The sequence below is a fragment of the Saccopteryx bilineata genome, chromosome 5 (genome assembly GCF_036850765.1).
Source record: "Saccopteryx bilineata isolate mSacBil1 chromosome 5, mSacBil1_pri_phased_curated, whole genome shotgun sequence".
In the NCBI taxonomy this organism is placed as follows: Eukaryota; Metazoa; Chordata; class Mammalia; order Chiroptera; family Emballonuridae; genus Saccopteryx; species Saccopteryx bilineata.
Window position 1 is genome coordinate 236,457,426 of NC_089494.1, and position 16,026 is coordinate 236,473,451.

The window sequence follows — 16,026 nt, forward strand, 5'->3', positions numbered from 1 at the left end:
CCAACAGAGGGACTGGATGTGGAAGTTGGAGGAGGACAGGGATGGAGGTATCTAGAGTTCCACTGGGTGAAAAGTTTGATACTCAGAAGGAAGACACTCTTACTGTTAATGTTCAAAGGATTTTGTAAGCTGTAGCTAATTAGTTCTCATAACAGTTGTTCTGAGTTGTTAATTATGTGAACCCCATTTTACAGGCTCTGGAGAAGAGCAAGTGTCAGTAATTTGCCTAAGGCTAGAGTAAATTATAGACATAACAACAGCACCAATTAATTAATTCCTGGTAGTCCTATGCTCTGCCAATCTTTTCAAAGACTAACTCTTTTGGTTAGGATGAATAAACTGATAGTAGTTTGGAAGAGCAAGGCATGGATTTTGAGGTCAGTAGACCTGGAGTCATGTTGTGGCTTTGCCTCTTATTATTCATGTGGCATGGGCACATATATAAAAATCCCATCCCTGAGCCTGCACCTTCCTATAAAACAATACTTATCTTACAGAATCAAATACTAAATAGGTTTTTTCTTTCTGCTGTATCCTCTGCCTGGAAATAATTTTCCCCAGAAAACCAACCGTCATCCCATTGGAGATGCCTTTTTCTCTGATCACTCTAATGAGTTAGCAGCACTGCCTCCTGAAGGCGCTGTCCACCTCCTGGTTTGACTTCTCTTTGTGGCACTCATCAGCACCTGACCTATTCTATATCCATAGGATCAAGGATTTTGTCTGTTTTGTTCCCTGCTATTACCCCAGAGTCTAAAATGAGGCCTGGCACAAATAGAGTGCTCAATAATATCTGTTGAGTGAGTGAATACATTAAATGATACACATAAAATACTTCCTGCAGTATCTGGACATGGTAGGAACTCCATAATCGTTAGCAGTTACTGTATCAGAATAGGAACTGGGAAACATACTCACTTCTGTGTGTTCCTTGTCTCAGAAACTATTTAAGTAGTGTTTCTTTGTATATTTATATTAAAAACAAACTTTTTGACTATTCTTTTTATTATTATTATTATTTTTACAGAGACAGAGAGAGAGTCAGAGTGAGGGATAGACAGGAACAGACAGACAGGAACAGAGAGATGAGAAGCATTAATCATTAGTTTTTCGTTGCGCATTGCGGCATCTTAGTTGTTCATTGATTGCTCTCTCATATGTGCCTTGACTTCAGGCCTTCAGCAGACCGAGTAACCCCTTGCTTGAGCAAGAGACCTTGGGTCCAAGCTGGTGAGCTTTTTTCTCAAACCAGACGAGCCCACGCTCAAGCTGGCAACCTCGGGGTCTCGAACCTGGGTCCTCAGCATCCCAGTCCGATGCTCTATCCACTGCGCCACTGCCTGGTCAGGCTTTGACTATTCTTGACAAGGTATGTACTCGTTTCATACTTCAATTGGTTCATGAACAGAAAGACCATCTTTGCTGTTCCGTGGGGATTCTCATCATCACGTGGGGAACTCCAGTTTTGTGCTCATGAGAACAAACCACGTAAGATACAAACTCACAGACAGCATGAGCATGAACAAACAAAACTGAAGGTTCAAAAGTGTGCTACCACCACTTAGACTGGGATGCCAATTTTATTTTTAAACAAAGTGAGAGAAAAATTGAGTTATAGATGCTTCCTCATCCCTAAGACCTCCCAGGGAAGAATGAAAGAGCTGCAAGTCACTTTTCTTTTGTTATAATACTCAGCTTCTCAGTAGCAATTTTATTATAAAACATTCATTCTTTTTTTATATAAATAAATTTTTATTAATTTTAATGGGGTGACATAAATAAATCAGGGTACATATGTTCAAAGAAAACATGTCCAGGTTATCTTGTCATTCAATTATGTTGCATACCCATCACCCAAAGTCAGATTGTCCTCCGTCACCTTCTATCTAGTTTTCTTTGTGCCCCTCGCCCTTCCCCTATCTCCCCCCACCCCCGTAACCACCACACTCTTGTCCATGTCTCTTAGTCTCGTTTTTATGTCCCATCAATGTATGGAATCATATAGTTCTTGGTTTTTTCTGATTTACTTATTTCACTCTGTATAATGTTATCAAGATCCCACCATTTTGTTGTAAATGATCTGATGTCATCATTTCTTATGGCTGAGTAGTATTCCATAGTGTATATGTGCCACATCTTCTTTATCCAGTCTTCTATTGAAGGGCTTTTTGGTTGTTTCCATGTCTTGGCCACTGTGAACAATGCTGCAATGAACATGGGGCTGCATGTGTCTTTACGAATCAATGTTTCTGAGTTTTGTGGGTATATACCCAGTAGAGGGATTGCTAGGTCATAAGGTAGTTCTATTTTCAGTTTTTTGAGGAACCACCATACTTTCTTCCATAATGGTTGTACTACTTTACATTCCCACCAACAGTGAATGAGGATTCCTTTTTCTCCACAGCCTCTCCAACATTTGCTATTACCTGTCTTGTTAATAATAGCTAATTTAACAGGTGTGAGGTGGTATCTCATTGTAAAAACATTCATTCTTAATTTCTATAATCTAGAAATGTGGGTCTTACATACTTATTATCTTTCTTTTAACCTCATCTTCTTTATGTATTTGCTCGTTTCTGACTTCAACCTCTCAGCCCTCCGGTCTCCCTTATTCTGATCTATTCTTTTTAAACCACAGCAACTTGCCACCTTAAAGCTATTATATGTTACTGTATCCCCCCCCCATTAAAATGCAGACTTTACGAAAGCTGGAATTTTTATCTGTATTGTTTACTTATTTGTCCCCAGGGCCTAGAATATAGTCTGTCACCTCAGAGATGAATGAATAAAATTTAAACTCCTAAGACTAACAAAATATAAGGTTGTGAGGGGTTAGGGAGACAAGATGGACATTGCCGTCTCTAGCCTCAAGTCACATGAGAAGTTGTAGGAGCATAGCCCCTGTGTGATGCCAGTGTGACTTCCAGCCATGGCATCATCTGAGGCTGCTGCTGCCTCGCTTCCCTCTCGTGTGTCTTTTCTGTTTCTCCCCTACACTCCCCAGTATCAGTCTCTACCTGGTCACCAGCCCTCAGATCAGTTATTTTCCTGGAGACTTCCATTTATTAACCGTCTCTTCCTCCATCTTCCTGGTTTTCCATCTTCCCTCCCTCACTAAGAATAAAAGAATAAACAAACACACGAAGCAATCAATCAAGTGACCAGTCAACATTGACTGAGTACCTGTTATATATTAGCATCAGCAGGTGTGCAGTGTAGTGTAGTGGTTGAGCTGGCAGCTTTGGGGTTAGACAGACTTTGGTTGACATCTTGGCTTTACCTCTTACTAGTTGGTTGACTAGAGGCAGTCATTTAACTTCAGTTTCCTCATCTGTGAAATGAGGATAATAATAGCATGGGCCGCAAAAGCTGTCCTGAAGGACGAGTATGAAATACTTAGAATATATTGTCAGACACCAATTAAGTGGTCTATAAAAATTAGTCCCTTTCTCTCTCTCTCTAAAATCAATAAATAAAATCTTTTTTAAAAATCAGGAAATTTTGCCTGACCTGCGGTGGCACAGTGGATAAAGTATCGACCTGCAATGCTGAAGTCTCTGGTTCAAAACCCCGGGCTTGCCCGGTAACGGCACATACAGGAAGCAACTACAACGAGTTGATGCTTCCTACTCCCCCACTCCCCATTTCTCTCTCTTTCTCCTCTCTCTAAAATCAGTAAATAAAATCTTAAAAAACAAAATTAGGTCTTAGCTTTGCACAGTGACAGTATTGTAGCCAATGAGGTTTATCAGAGTTGTGATTATTTATTGCTTACTGAAAAGAAATTAGTCCTTAGATTCATTCTTTCCTGGGGCTCCATGAGGAATAGGCTGTACGTCTAAAACTTGATCCTTGTCTCCATAGAACTTTCACAGAATTGTTGACCCGTAAGTCAATTACAGAACAATCCAGGGATGGCTATATGACCCAGTTCTCATCTGTGTGAGATGTAGTGGTGTTGAAAGGAGTAAAAAGGGGAAAAAAAGCAAATGCCAGAAATACTGTTTTGTAGTATATTTAAGAGGCAGAAAGTAAATATCATTAGATTTGTGGTATATTAAAAACATTTTCTATATACTGTATGTAAAATACATATATTAGATTCATAACATATTAAAGAGGAAGAAAAATATATGACTCTCAAAAGTTATTTGCCTCTTGAGCTGCAATGTGTTGTAGGGATCAAGAACTTCAGTATCTTGGTGCCACATTGCTTGGTTCAAATCCCAGCTCTCCACTTATTAGCTGGGTGATGTTAGTTATGTAGTCTCTCTGTGATTGTTTGCTCATCTCTCTCTCTCTCTCTCTCTCTCTTTCTTTTTTTTTTTTTTTTTTGTATTTTTCTGAAACTGGAAACAGGGAGGCAGTTAGACTCCCGCATGCGCCCAACTGGGATCCACCCGGCATGCCCACCAGGGGGCGATGCTCTGCCCATCTGGGGCATCGCTCTGTTGCAACCAGAGCCATTCTAGCACCTGAGGCAGAGGCCATAGAGCCATCCTCAGTTCCCCGGGCCAACTTTGCTCCAATGGAGTTTTGGCTGTGGGAGGGGAAGAGAGAGACAGAGAGGAAGGAGAGGGGGAGGGGTGGAGAAGCAGATGGGCGCTTCTCCTGTGTGCCCTGGCCGGGAATCGAACCTGGGACTCCTGCACACCAGGCCGACGCTCTATCATTGAGCCAACCGGCCAGGGCCAGTTTGCTCATCCCTATACGTAAGATACAGGTAATAATAATAGTAAATATGTCATAGGATGGTTGTGAAAATTAGATAATTAATATATGTGAAGTCCGAGAACCATTTCTAGCATAATGTCAAGTACCCAGCATAGCTACTGTTGTTCCTCATGTCTTCTTCCGTTCTCTCCTTTAGTCTTCCCTAGAGAAGAGTTGTTTAAAATGCCATAATTGGATTCTTCCGTTATTTACTCCTAATAGAAAGGATGTGTTTCTTTCACTTGCATTATTTATACTACGGTTGGTAGCAAACAAAACAAAGAAAAAACAACCCTCCTTAAGAGAAGTCGTAATGCAGGGAAGCCAGGTGCTGTGTTCTGCTGGGAGGACCAAGTCTTGAAGTCTGAAAATGAGTTACACTGTGTCTGAAGACAGTATGGACTTGCTTATGTAGTAAAGGGGAGAGTTATTATATTGCTCCGAAATTTTGCATTTACAGTACAGTGGTCCCTCATCTATCGCGGGGGTCAGGTTCCAGACACACCCCGCCCCCGCGATAGGCGAAAATCCGCCAAGTAGCGACCTTATATTTATTTTATTATTTATATATATTTGAAGGCTTTATAGCCCTTCCCCACACTCTTATAAACATTTCCCACACTGTTATTAACCTTTCCCACACTCTTATAAACACTTCCTATGCGTTTTCCATACATGCGAGTCTTTGTCTACTCATCTGCCGTGCTCTGTGTATTTCATTTCGATTTAATATTCTTTTCATATGTTTTAATTAATATATTTTATACTTTTATATTGCTTTCAATTTTTTAGGCTAGAGAATGCTTATTTTACCACAAAAATAATTAAAATAATAAATATATTAAAATATACCGCAAAATCCTGCGATATAGCGAAAAATCTGTGATACAAAATTAGATATATACAATTAAAAAACCTGCCATATAGTGAGACTGCAAAAAGTAAGCCACGATACAGCGAAGGACAACTGTATTACCTTTGTGCCACATGGATTTTTAGTTTTTTTTCCATTGGCTTAATTTTTTTCCACCCACAGAATTATTATTTAATGACTATTTATGAAGTGCTTACAACAGGGCCTGGTACAGAGAAGTACTCTAAGTAAGAGTTGAGTTTTAATTAACCAATGCACAAATTTTCAATCCAAAACAATTAGAAAGCACCCTGGCAGGGTAGCTCATTTGAGTAGAGCATCAACCCAATACACCAAAGTTATGGGTTTGATCCCTGGTCAGAGCACGTACAAGAATCAACCATTGAATGCATAAATAAGTGAAACAACAAGTTGATGTTTCTCTCTCTCTCCATTCATCTTTTTCTCTAAAATCATTAATAAAATAAAAAAGTCAGAAGACTTAAAAAGCAATTAGAAAGCACATCAGCATTCAAATAATAGCTAACATTTATATGGTACTTAACATGTCCCAGGCACTTCTCTAAGCATATTACAAATCTTAACATATTAATATTTAATCCTCAGACCAACCCCATTAAGGTAAGTAGTACTAATTATCCCTTTTGAAATTGAAACACAGATTTTAACTGACTTTCTCAAGATCACAAAACTGGTAAGAAGGAAAGCCAGGATTCCAATGCAAGCAGTCTGACTCCGGAGTCCATACACTTATTCACAATATGACACTTTTCTCTACGTAGGTTTTTAGATATTAGAAATTTTACTTTGAATTACCTATGGTTTGGGGAATAGCAACGTCTGTCAGTGTTTAGGGTCTGGAGGCCTGGACCCTTTAAGCCCTTGTGACCTGGCATTCAGCTCAAACCCACCCTGCAGTGTTCTGGTGTACAGAGAGGGCACTGAAACCCAGAAACCTAGAGAGAGAAGATGCCTCTCCCAAACCCCGCGCTCAGTTCTCTATCTTAAGAGTGAGTGTTATTTTCTTTAACCAAAAACAATAAAATTTATGCTATATAATTAGTGAGTTGCAGAGCAAGAATTCCATCTTTCTCTGATATTATCAGTACTGAACATGCAAACCAACAGGCTCCTAGGACTATTAGTGAGTCAATTCAACTAGAAAAACAGAAAATATGCTCGCTGGCACAGTGGGGCTGGAGTGGGCGGAGGGAAGCTAAATTTCTATTCATAAAGTCTGATTCATTTAGAAAAAGAAAGTCACATGCCTCCACATTAGGATTTGTGTTCACTGCCCTGAGCAGAAGTACAGAGCCTTCATGCTGTCAGGGGTGACTAAGCCATTATTTCACTCTGAACACAAAGAACTGTTGCTTTACACGCCCCTCACTGTAATTAGCTCTTGCAAACAGGGGATGAAGAATTGAACAGAGAGGTCCTTGGCTGCAGGCCAGCCACTCAGAATTATTTATTTTATTTCGGCTAAGGAAACAGAAGAGAAGAGGGCCACGTCTGGTGGCCTGTTTGTCCATGGGCCCCTGGTTTACGTGCAATGGGATAATACTGTGCACTCTATTTGAGAACAATAGGAGGGTCCTTCCAAGAGACCAGATTGCACATGCTGGTTTGAACCAATGGTGTGCTGGTAAATTTTTAACAACCAGTTTTGACAGAGGTTGAAGGCTGATTTGTAATGTTTGCCAATTTCTGTAGTGTAAATATTCCTACCTTGCATGATTTCAGGCTACTCATCTGACATCACTAAAAGAGGAGTTTGGAAGAGTGCAGAGTAGCACACTGTTATGTATTGTTTCCACCATTCAAATACAATTGAAATAATCTTTAAAAATGGATATGAGGCCTGACCAGGCGGTGGCGCAGTGGATAGAACGTTGGACTGGGATGCCGAAGATCCAGGTTCGAGACCTCAAGGTTGCCAGCTTGAGCACGGGCTCATCTGGCTTGAGCAAAATAAAAAATGCTCACCAGCTTAGACCCAGGTCGCTGGCTCAAGCAAGGGGTTACTTGGTCTGCTGAAGGCCCATGGTCAGGGCACATATGAGAAAGCAATCAATGAACCACTAAGGTGTTCCAACGAAAAACTGATGATTGATGCTTCTCATCTCTCTCCGTTCCTGTCTGTCTGTCCCTATCTATCCCTCTCTCTCTCTCTCTCTCTCTCTCTGTCCCTATAAAGAAAAAAAAAAGGATATGAGTAAAATGTAATGAATTAATTAAGAAATTGAGTTTTAGCCCTGGCCGGTTGGCTCAGCGGTAGAGCGTCGGCCTAGCGTGTGGAGGACCCGGGTTCGATTCCCGGCCAAGGCACATAGGAGAAGCGCCCATTTGCTTCTCCACCCCTCCGCCGCGCCTTCCTCTCTGTCTCTCTCTTCCCCTCCCACAGCCAAGGCTCCATTGGAGCAAAGATGGCCCGGGCGCTGGGGATGGCTCTGTGGCCTCTGCCTCAGGCGCTAGAGTGGCTCTGGTCGCAACATGGCGACACCCAGGATGGGCAGAGCATCGCCCCCTGGTGGGCAGAGCGTCGCCCCATGGTGGGCGTGCCGGGTGGATCCCGGTCGGGCGCATGCGGGAGTCTGTCTGTCTCTCCCTGTTTCCAGCTTCAGAAAAATGCAAAAAAAAAAAAAAAAAAGAAATTGAGTTTTGAGTATTTGTTACTTCATTTTAAATGTGACTTATTTAATTGTAAATTTATATCATTTAATTTTAAATGTGGCTGTTTAGCAACTGGCTCCAGCGGTGAGAATCAGAAGGCAGCTCCAGCACCCCTATACGAGCCCTGTGGCAGGGACCACTGTGCGGTATGGGGCGCAGAAAAACTCAAATAGGTCCGTCACTGCAAAATGGGGCTCACCCCTTCCCATCCAGGGCTTCTTTTTTCTCGCTCGGTGAGAATAGATATGCTAGCACGACTTGCCTCACTTTACCTATTGACAAAACAGAGAAAGCCACCCCCATTCCTGGTTATAGCGTCTGTAGGTTATCTAATCCAAAGCCTCTGATTTTGCAAAAGAGGGAAGTACGTTTCAGAAGAGTCACAAAATAGTAACACCTGGCATTGGTTCAGCTCCTACGATAACCCAGCCAATGTGCCAGGTGCATCACGCAGAGTGTCTCTCTGGAAGCTCCCAAAAATGCCCTTTTGGTACCTTAGGCATTGTGGGTCACAGAAAAGAAGCTCCTCCTCTTGACTTGGTATTTTCATCACCTAAGCTGCAGTCTGTTTATTTTTTTTAAGAGTAAAGACTATGGCTTTATCATTTTAATATGTCCCACCAGACCTTGCACAGAGCCTTATGTACAATAGGTGTACAATTTACTGAATTATCTTGAGATATTTAGGCTCCAGACCCAAATATGCTGCTTGAAGTCTTGGAAAACATTGCTCCAGTATTTCTCATTGCCAAAAAGGCTTTTAGAGCTATTTTTTTTGTAGTAAAATATACAAAATATATAATTTATCATTTTAACCATTTCTAAATGTACAATTCAACAGCATTAAGTACATCCACAGTGTTGTACAACCATCACCACTCCTACTATGAACTATTTTTAAAATACGCCATTGGCCCTGGCTGGTTGGCTCAGTGGTAGAACATCAGCCTGGTGTATAGATGTCCCTGGTTCAATTCCCCATCAGAGTACAAAGGAGAAGTGACCATCTGCCTTGTCATGAAATGTAGGTGTCTCCTGGGGCAGTTCAGCTGGGAGTAGAGGATCCAAGATGGCTTCATGCACCACATTGGTGCTGGCTCTTAGCGGAGGTGCCTCTGTTCTTCTCCACATGGCCTTTCAGCCTCTGAAGCTTACATGTGGCCTCTCTCTACATGTAGACCGCCTATACTTCTTCAGAAGACAGCTGGGTGGCAGAGTACTTGGACTGTGGCTAATGTGGTTAATGTTTTTTAAACATCTGGTTTTAGTGACCAGGTTACTCTCCCTCACTCTCCTCTCTCTCTCTCTCTCTCTCTCTCTCTCTCTTTCTCTCTTCTCCTTTCATAGCCATGGCTCAATTAGTTCGAATGCATCAGCCCCCAGAGCTGAGGATGGCTTTGTGGAGCCTCTGCCTCAGGCACTAAAAATAGCTTGGTTGCAAGCATGGCCCCAGATGGGCAGAGCATTGACCCTAGATGGGGGTTGCCAGGTCAGGGCACACTGTGGGAGTCTGTCTCTCTACCTCCCCTCCTCTCATTTGGGAAAAAAAAAGACACTCACAATAGTTATTTTTTATTTATTTATTTAATTAGTAACATACACATATGGCAAAAACATAAACAATTTATGAGGGTTTACAGGAAAAGGAAAGTCTTCCCATTCTAGACCCTGAAGCCCCCCTTCTCTTCTCCAGAGTCAACCAGTAATTATTTCTATACATCTTTGTATGAGGTGAGAACATGAACACTGGAGCTAACTGGCCTGGGTTTTAGTCCTGTCTCTACCACTGACTAGCTGTGTGATCTAAGGCAATTCACTTAATCTCTTTGTGTCTCAGTAAGATATGAATAATAATAGTACCTACTTCCTAGAGTTATTGTGAGAATTTATGAGTTCATATGTTTAAAGTGCTTGGGATTGTGCATATAGATAGTACTTTCTACTGCCTATGAATAAAGCTCTGGGATTATTATCTCCCCCAAGATCTTAGTGCATATATGAGTGAAATGCAGGTGTACATGTGTCAAAATAAAAGTCAGTGTGAAAGTACTAAAGGAAGAAGGATGAGATGGGCAGCATCACCTGTTAGGAGAACAATAAATAGAAAGTAGAGATTCATGTGCTGCCTGTGCTGCCAGTGAGCTTTGAGGCTCAGACTTGACCTCTCTGGGCCTTTGTTTTCTCCCCTGTGAAGTGAGAGCATTTGACCAGGTGAGTTCTAAGGTCCTTTCTACATTTAACTTTCTGTATCTGTGTCTAATTTGAAAAGTGCCAGGACTTTTTAAGGGAGCTGAAGAAACTGAATTAGTAGGTGGGGAGGAGGGTTCCTCAGGCGGCATTGATACCTCAGCAGGACCAGGGCTCCCAGCTCAGCTGTGCCACCTGCTTGAGTCATCTGGTTTCCCACATCCCCTTTTAAAGGAACTATGCCCTGTTGCTCTGCGCTAAGATTCAATTTCAAGTTAACGCGATCTACTTCTAAAAGGCCAGAAGGATTCTTTGTTGGCCTTGATGACTCATAGGGACACTTGGCCACTTAATTTACTCCGACTACAATCCAGAATTACTGCCTTGATTCAGTCTTTTGCTTGATTTTTAAAAAGGCAAAATTGGCCAGCTGCTAATCTCTGGTTATATTCTGGTATGCTTGGCCAGATGGCACTTTCGGTGATAAAACTGTACAGAACAAAGAGGTTTCACTATGTTCTGTATCTTCTGTGCACTGTTTCTCAGATAGCCGCATTTCTGCTCATGCAAACTCTTTATCTGAGCCCAGAAACTGAGATATCCAATGATGGCAACTGATGAGGGCAGCTGCCATCTATGAGGGTTTAGCCTGGAGTCACCATTTAGTCCCTTTTTGATTAGAGATTCAAATAAGATTATATGTATTTCTATTTGTGTACTCACTTTGATTATGCACATTTAAATATTCACCATTATTGTTGTTACTATGGCATTATTACCATTATCGTATTGATGATGAATATTGTATGGAGCACTTGTATATTTCCACTCACAAAGTCTCTTTTATTTTTTATTTTTACTTTTAAAGAGAGATTGCTTCTCATATGTGCCCTGACTGGGGCTCGAACCTACACTGTTGGGGTCAAACCAGTGACCCCAGAGCCCCAGGATGATGCTCTATCTACTGGGTCACCGGCCAGGGCACATACAGTATCTCTTAAAATATTACTTATATGATCTGTATTATTATCTTTTGGGGAAAGCATAGGAAGAGCATAGATAAGAGAATAAGCTTCCAAATTTTACCAAATTGGGTTTGAATCTCACTCTACTCTTCGATGTGGTTAGTCCCAGTGTCCTTATCGGTAAAAGGGGATAGTCATTCCTAATTCATACAGGGTGGGTGGATTCAGAGCTATAATACAAAGAGCCTAGCGTGGTGGCTGCCTCAGAAATCGCCCAATAAATGGCAGCTTTTACTACTATTGTTATAATTATTCTTCTTTTTCCACGCAAGGAAATTGAGACTCAAAGAGATGAAGAGACTTATTCAGGGTTGTTTATGCCATAAATGATAAGATTATGATTCAATGATAGGTCTCCTGGATTCAAAACCCATCTGTATTCTTTCCACAGCATGACATTGCCAATCAAAATGACTCTTTAAGTAAACTCTTTTTAAAATTTTTATTTGCTGTTTTCTTTTTCCTGTTTACCTTTTGATAGTTTCCCTCCTCTCTTTCTCTTTCATTTAGTCAAAACCAGATTAGGACATTTGAAATAAACAGCAGTAAAAATAGTCCTTGGATTGGTTTCTGACTCATCGTATAACCCAAGAACACCAAACATCATGCAAGTACCTACAGCCTTGAAAGCCTCCAAACAATCCCTTAGGTCAGCAATTTCCAACCTTTTTCAGCTCAGAGCACACAAAAACTTATTACTAAAATTCTGTGGCACACCAAAAAATATATATTTTGCCTACCTGTCAAAAAAAAATAGGTATAATTTTGATTCATTCATTCTGGATGACTCTTGTTGTATTGGCTGGTTTTTTGTTTTGTTTTGTTTTGTTTTATTTGACAATCTAAGGAGAAAGAAGTCAGTGCCCCTGACTAAATAAGTCAGGTATTGCATGTTTTAAAAATTCTTGCGGCATACCAGTTGAAGATCACTGCCTTAGCTCTTTGGAGCTGGAAGTTCTCTTCTATGACATCTAGCACATCTCCTTTGTGACAGCAGAGGAAAGCACAGAGCAAGAGTTACCGCTGCCAAGTTCAAATGCACGAAGGAGCCAGAACTAGAACCTACAAGTCCAGTCCAGGTTTCTTGCCTCTTCTCTTTGTTCTTCAGCAAGAGTCATCGTCGCTCCTCTACCCTTTTACTAAAACTAGTGTACATTATCTTCATAATCCTATGTGATGGATTTGAGGATCATTTTAAGTATCAGCAGGTTACACAACTGTGACACTGGAGACATCACAGTCATAAGACCAGCTTCTGTGGAAATCATGCAGTCCAGATGGGAGTTTCCTCCTGTGTTTTTGTTCTGATCTTAGGGCAGTAACAAGAGGCTCTGCGTGACGTACCTCAGCCTTCCTGCTCTGGGCTGGACTGAAAGTGGGGTAGTACTTGGGTGGCATTTCAGTGTCTCTCCCTCTGGTCATAACCGATATTAGGAAGTGTGAAAATTTAAATCTTATGCTTGCTACCTCCCTTCCTTCCTCCCTTCTTCCATCTCTCCCTGCTTCTTTCCCTCCCTCCCTCCTTTCTTCCTTCTTTCCTTCTTTTTAAGCCAAGTACACTGCTAAACCCAAATTTGGAGATTTTCCAAAAATTGGGCCTCTTTAAACTTGATCCTCTAAAAGATCCTTCCCCCTTCTTCCTCCCACAGTCGCACTACCCACCTGACCATGCGCCAGAAGGCAGTGGATTCGCAAATGCACAGAGGACAAACAAATGAGTTATGATCCCTCACTATTTTGAGCACATGACCTAAGTCAAATTGTGATGGTCGTCTCATTTCTTGAACTGGGTATGAATTGTTTTCAAACTCTTCTTGTCATTTAAGCCCAGATTTCTTTCCCAAATCACTGGGATACCTTGGACTAGTCACTTCACCTCTCGGAGTTCATTTTTCCATCTCTAGAATGGTTATAATAGCTCAAAGCAATTGAACTCTAATTTGTACTACTACGACGACTAATAGCTCAAACTTCTCTGATATGAGAAATAAGTAAGTGCTACCTAGCTGGCACATGGCAGCCCTTATGAAGCACAAATGCCCCTGTTTTTCTTCCTTTCGTGCCTATTTAGTGAGTTTACTGCCCTTCTTCAAGCCTTCTTCCTTTCCTGACTTCCGCTAATGTGGGGGAACACGGGGTCATTTTCTTCTGCCAACTCCCATTTCTTATGCTGCAGGCTGTTTAGTTCATTTCCATTTCTGCTCAGCAGGGAAGACCAACTTTCCCTCTCGTGGCTCTGGAATTTGTGTTTCTGTTTGTTTGGTTGGAGTCTTACATGGCAGGGGACCCGCCTGTGCCTTCCCTCTCTGCTAGCCCTGCTTCTTCAGAGGGGTCAGGTCTTCCTTGGCAGTGAGATTTTAAAATAACACCGCAGGCCAAGCACAGAAAGTCAGCTGAAACCAGCCTTCCCCCGAAGACCAGCAGCTGCTCAACCAACCTTTTTGGATTCCTCTCCCGGATTCCATCTCCTTTGGGGCTGTTTATTCAGTCCTCAGTTTACTGCAGAGCTGGTTTCCCCCTGTTATAAAAACTACAAAGGTAGCAGCTTTCTTACGGACTGATGGCATCTTTGAGTTGCCCCAGGCTTATCTGCAACAATTTTCATGTGGCCTCTGCCCCAGCCCTCAAGCCTTGGTCACTGGTTTTTCACACCCTTGGAATTTACTCCTTTGATTCCTAATGGCCTGGGTGAGTCTGCCTGGAGACCTGCCCCGCATTGAAAGGGAGCCCCTTCTTTACAATAGGATCACAATCTGTCCGTCCCGTGGGAGGGGCAAGGAGAGGTTTCCTAACCTCCTCTCAAGGCACAGCAAGAATTCCTCTTGGGCCAGAAGTGCTGGGTCAGGAACATGGCTTCCAGCTTCATGCTGTGTACATAAGGATTACAGCCAGGAAACCACAGAAGAGGGGTCATCTATTCATCCATCAAATATTTATTAGGTATCTACTCTATACAAGGTACTCTGCTAGGGCCCGGGTTCACAAGAATGAGTAAGTCATAGTTCCCTGTGGGCAGAGCCAAATACACCTATACACAGTTACAATGCCATGTGATGTACATCATAAGAGAGGTCTGTGTAAAAGGCCAAGGAGGTCAGGGGAAGGAGGCCTTCACACTGTGGCCGGGGAGCGGGGTAGATGGGAATTGGCATCACGGAGGAAGTGATTGCCCGGCAGAGCATTTCAGAATAAGGAGCTCAACTGGCTGGAGACAGTGGCACAAAAGCAGAGGCTGTGGAGACGGAAGAGGCTGTTTGGTTTGGATGTCTCCAGAGGCAGACCCAGAGACAAGAATTGAATGCACTAAGGTGCTGCAACGAAGAATTGATGCTTTTCATCTCTCTGCCTTCCTGCCTGTCTGTCCCTCTCTGTGTGTGCCTCTCTCTGTCACAAAAAAAAAAGAAGAAGAAAAGAATTGAGTGCAGCCTGACCTGTGGTGGCGCAGTGGATAAAGCGTCGACCTGGAAATGCTGAGGTCGCCGGTTAGAAACCCTGGGCTTGCCTGGTCAAGGCACATATGGGAGTTGATGCTTCCAGCTCCTCCCCCCTGTCTCTCTCTCCTCTCTCTCTCTGTTTCCCTCTCTCTCCTCTCTAAAATGAATAAATAAATTAAAAAAATTAAAAAAAAAAAAAAAAAGAATTGAGTGCAATAGTTAGTGTGGGAGATGAGCCGGGAACCGACAGTCGAGGAGTGGAGAATGCAACAAGAGATGGAAGTTGCATTCTCTTATCCGACATTTGCTATTGGGGGCCATTTGGAGCGCCGTTCTCTGCTCAGCTCTGGGAGTCAGTGTGGTGTAAAGCATGTCTCAGAGTTATTGTAACAAAAGGGCAAAGAAGCTGGGTTGGGGGGTTGCTTCCAGAGACACTTCTGGTTTGCCCTGTCTTGTACTCCTACAGATTAAAAGAACAAACAAAAGCCTTAGCAAGAGAGCTAGAGTTCTTTGCAGCAAATTCTAGGGTGGCCGAGTAAATGCAGTCTTCTGTGGGCAAGTCCTGTAGCATCTGCTACAAGGGACCAAAGGCACTGGGACCCAAAAAAAGCACCATGAATTATGGACTGTTCAGTGAAGGGTCGAGAGATAAAACTGAAAAAGAAAGTGGGAGTCAACGGGTATGCCTTGCTACGGGAGGGGTGGTTCTTTATTGGATAAGGGTAAGATCACTGACGATCTGGGCAGCAGAGTGCTCTGGGCAGATGAGCCAAGTGCCCTGGAAGCAGGGCAGGTGGTGAGATGGGAAGGCAGAGCGACACACAGACACTGGCCAGCGCACAGGATAGACGGATCGGTAGCACTTACTGGGATGAGAATAAGTTGGTTCCTCTTCTGCAGTCCCAGGCAGAGCAGGGCCTTATGCTATTATCATAATAGCACGTCTGTGCTTACACAGCCAGATCTCAGTTTATAGATTGTGATTTCATGTACCACCCTGAGCTCAACACCTAGCACAGGGTCTAGCACATGGTAGGGACTTAGAAAGTATTTGACTGATGAATGACTAGGTCGGTTTACAGTCATAGCTCTATCCAGAGCTATTCAGTGGTGCTTATAG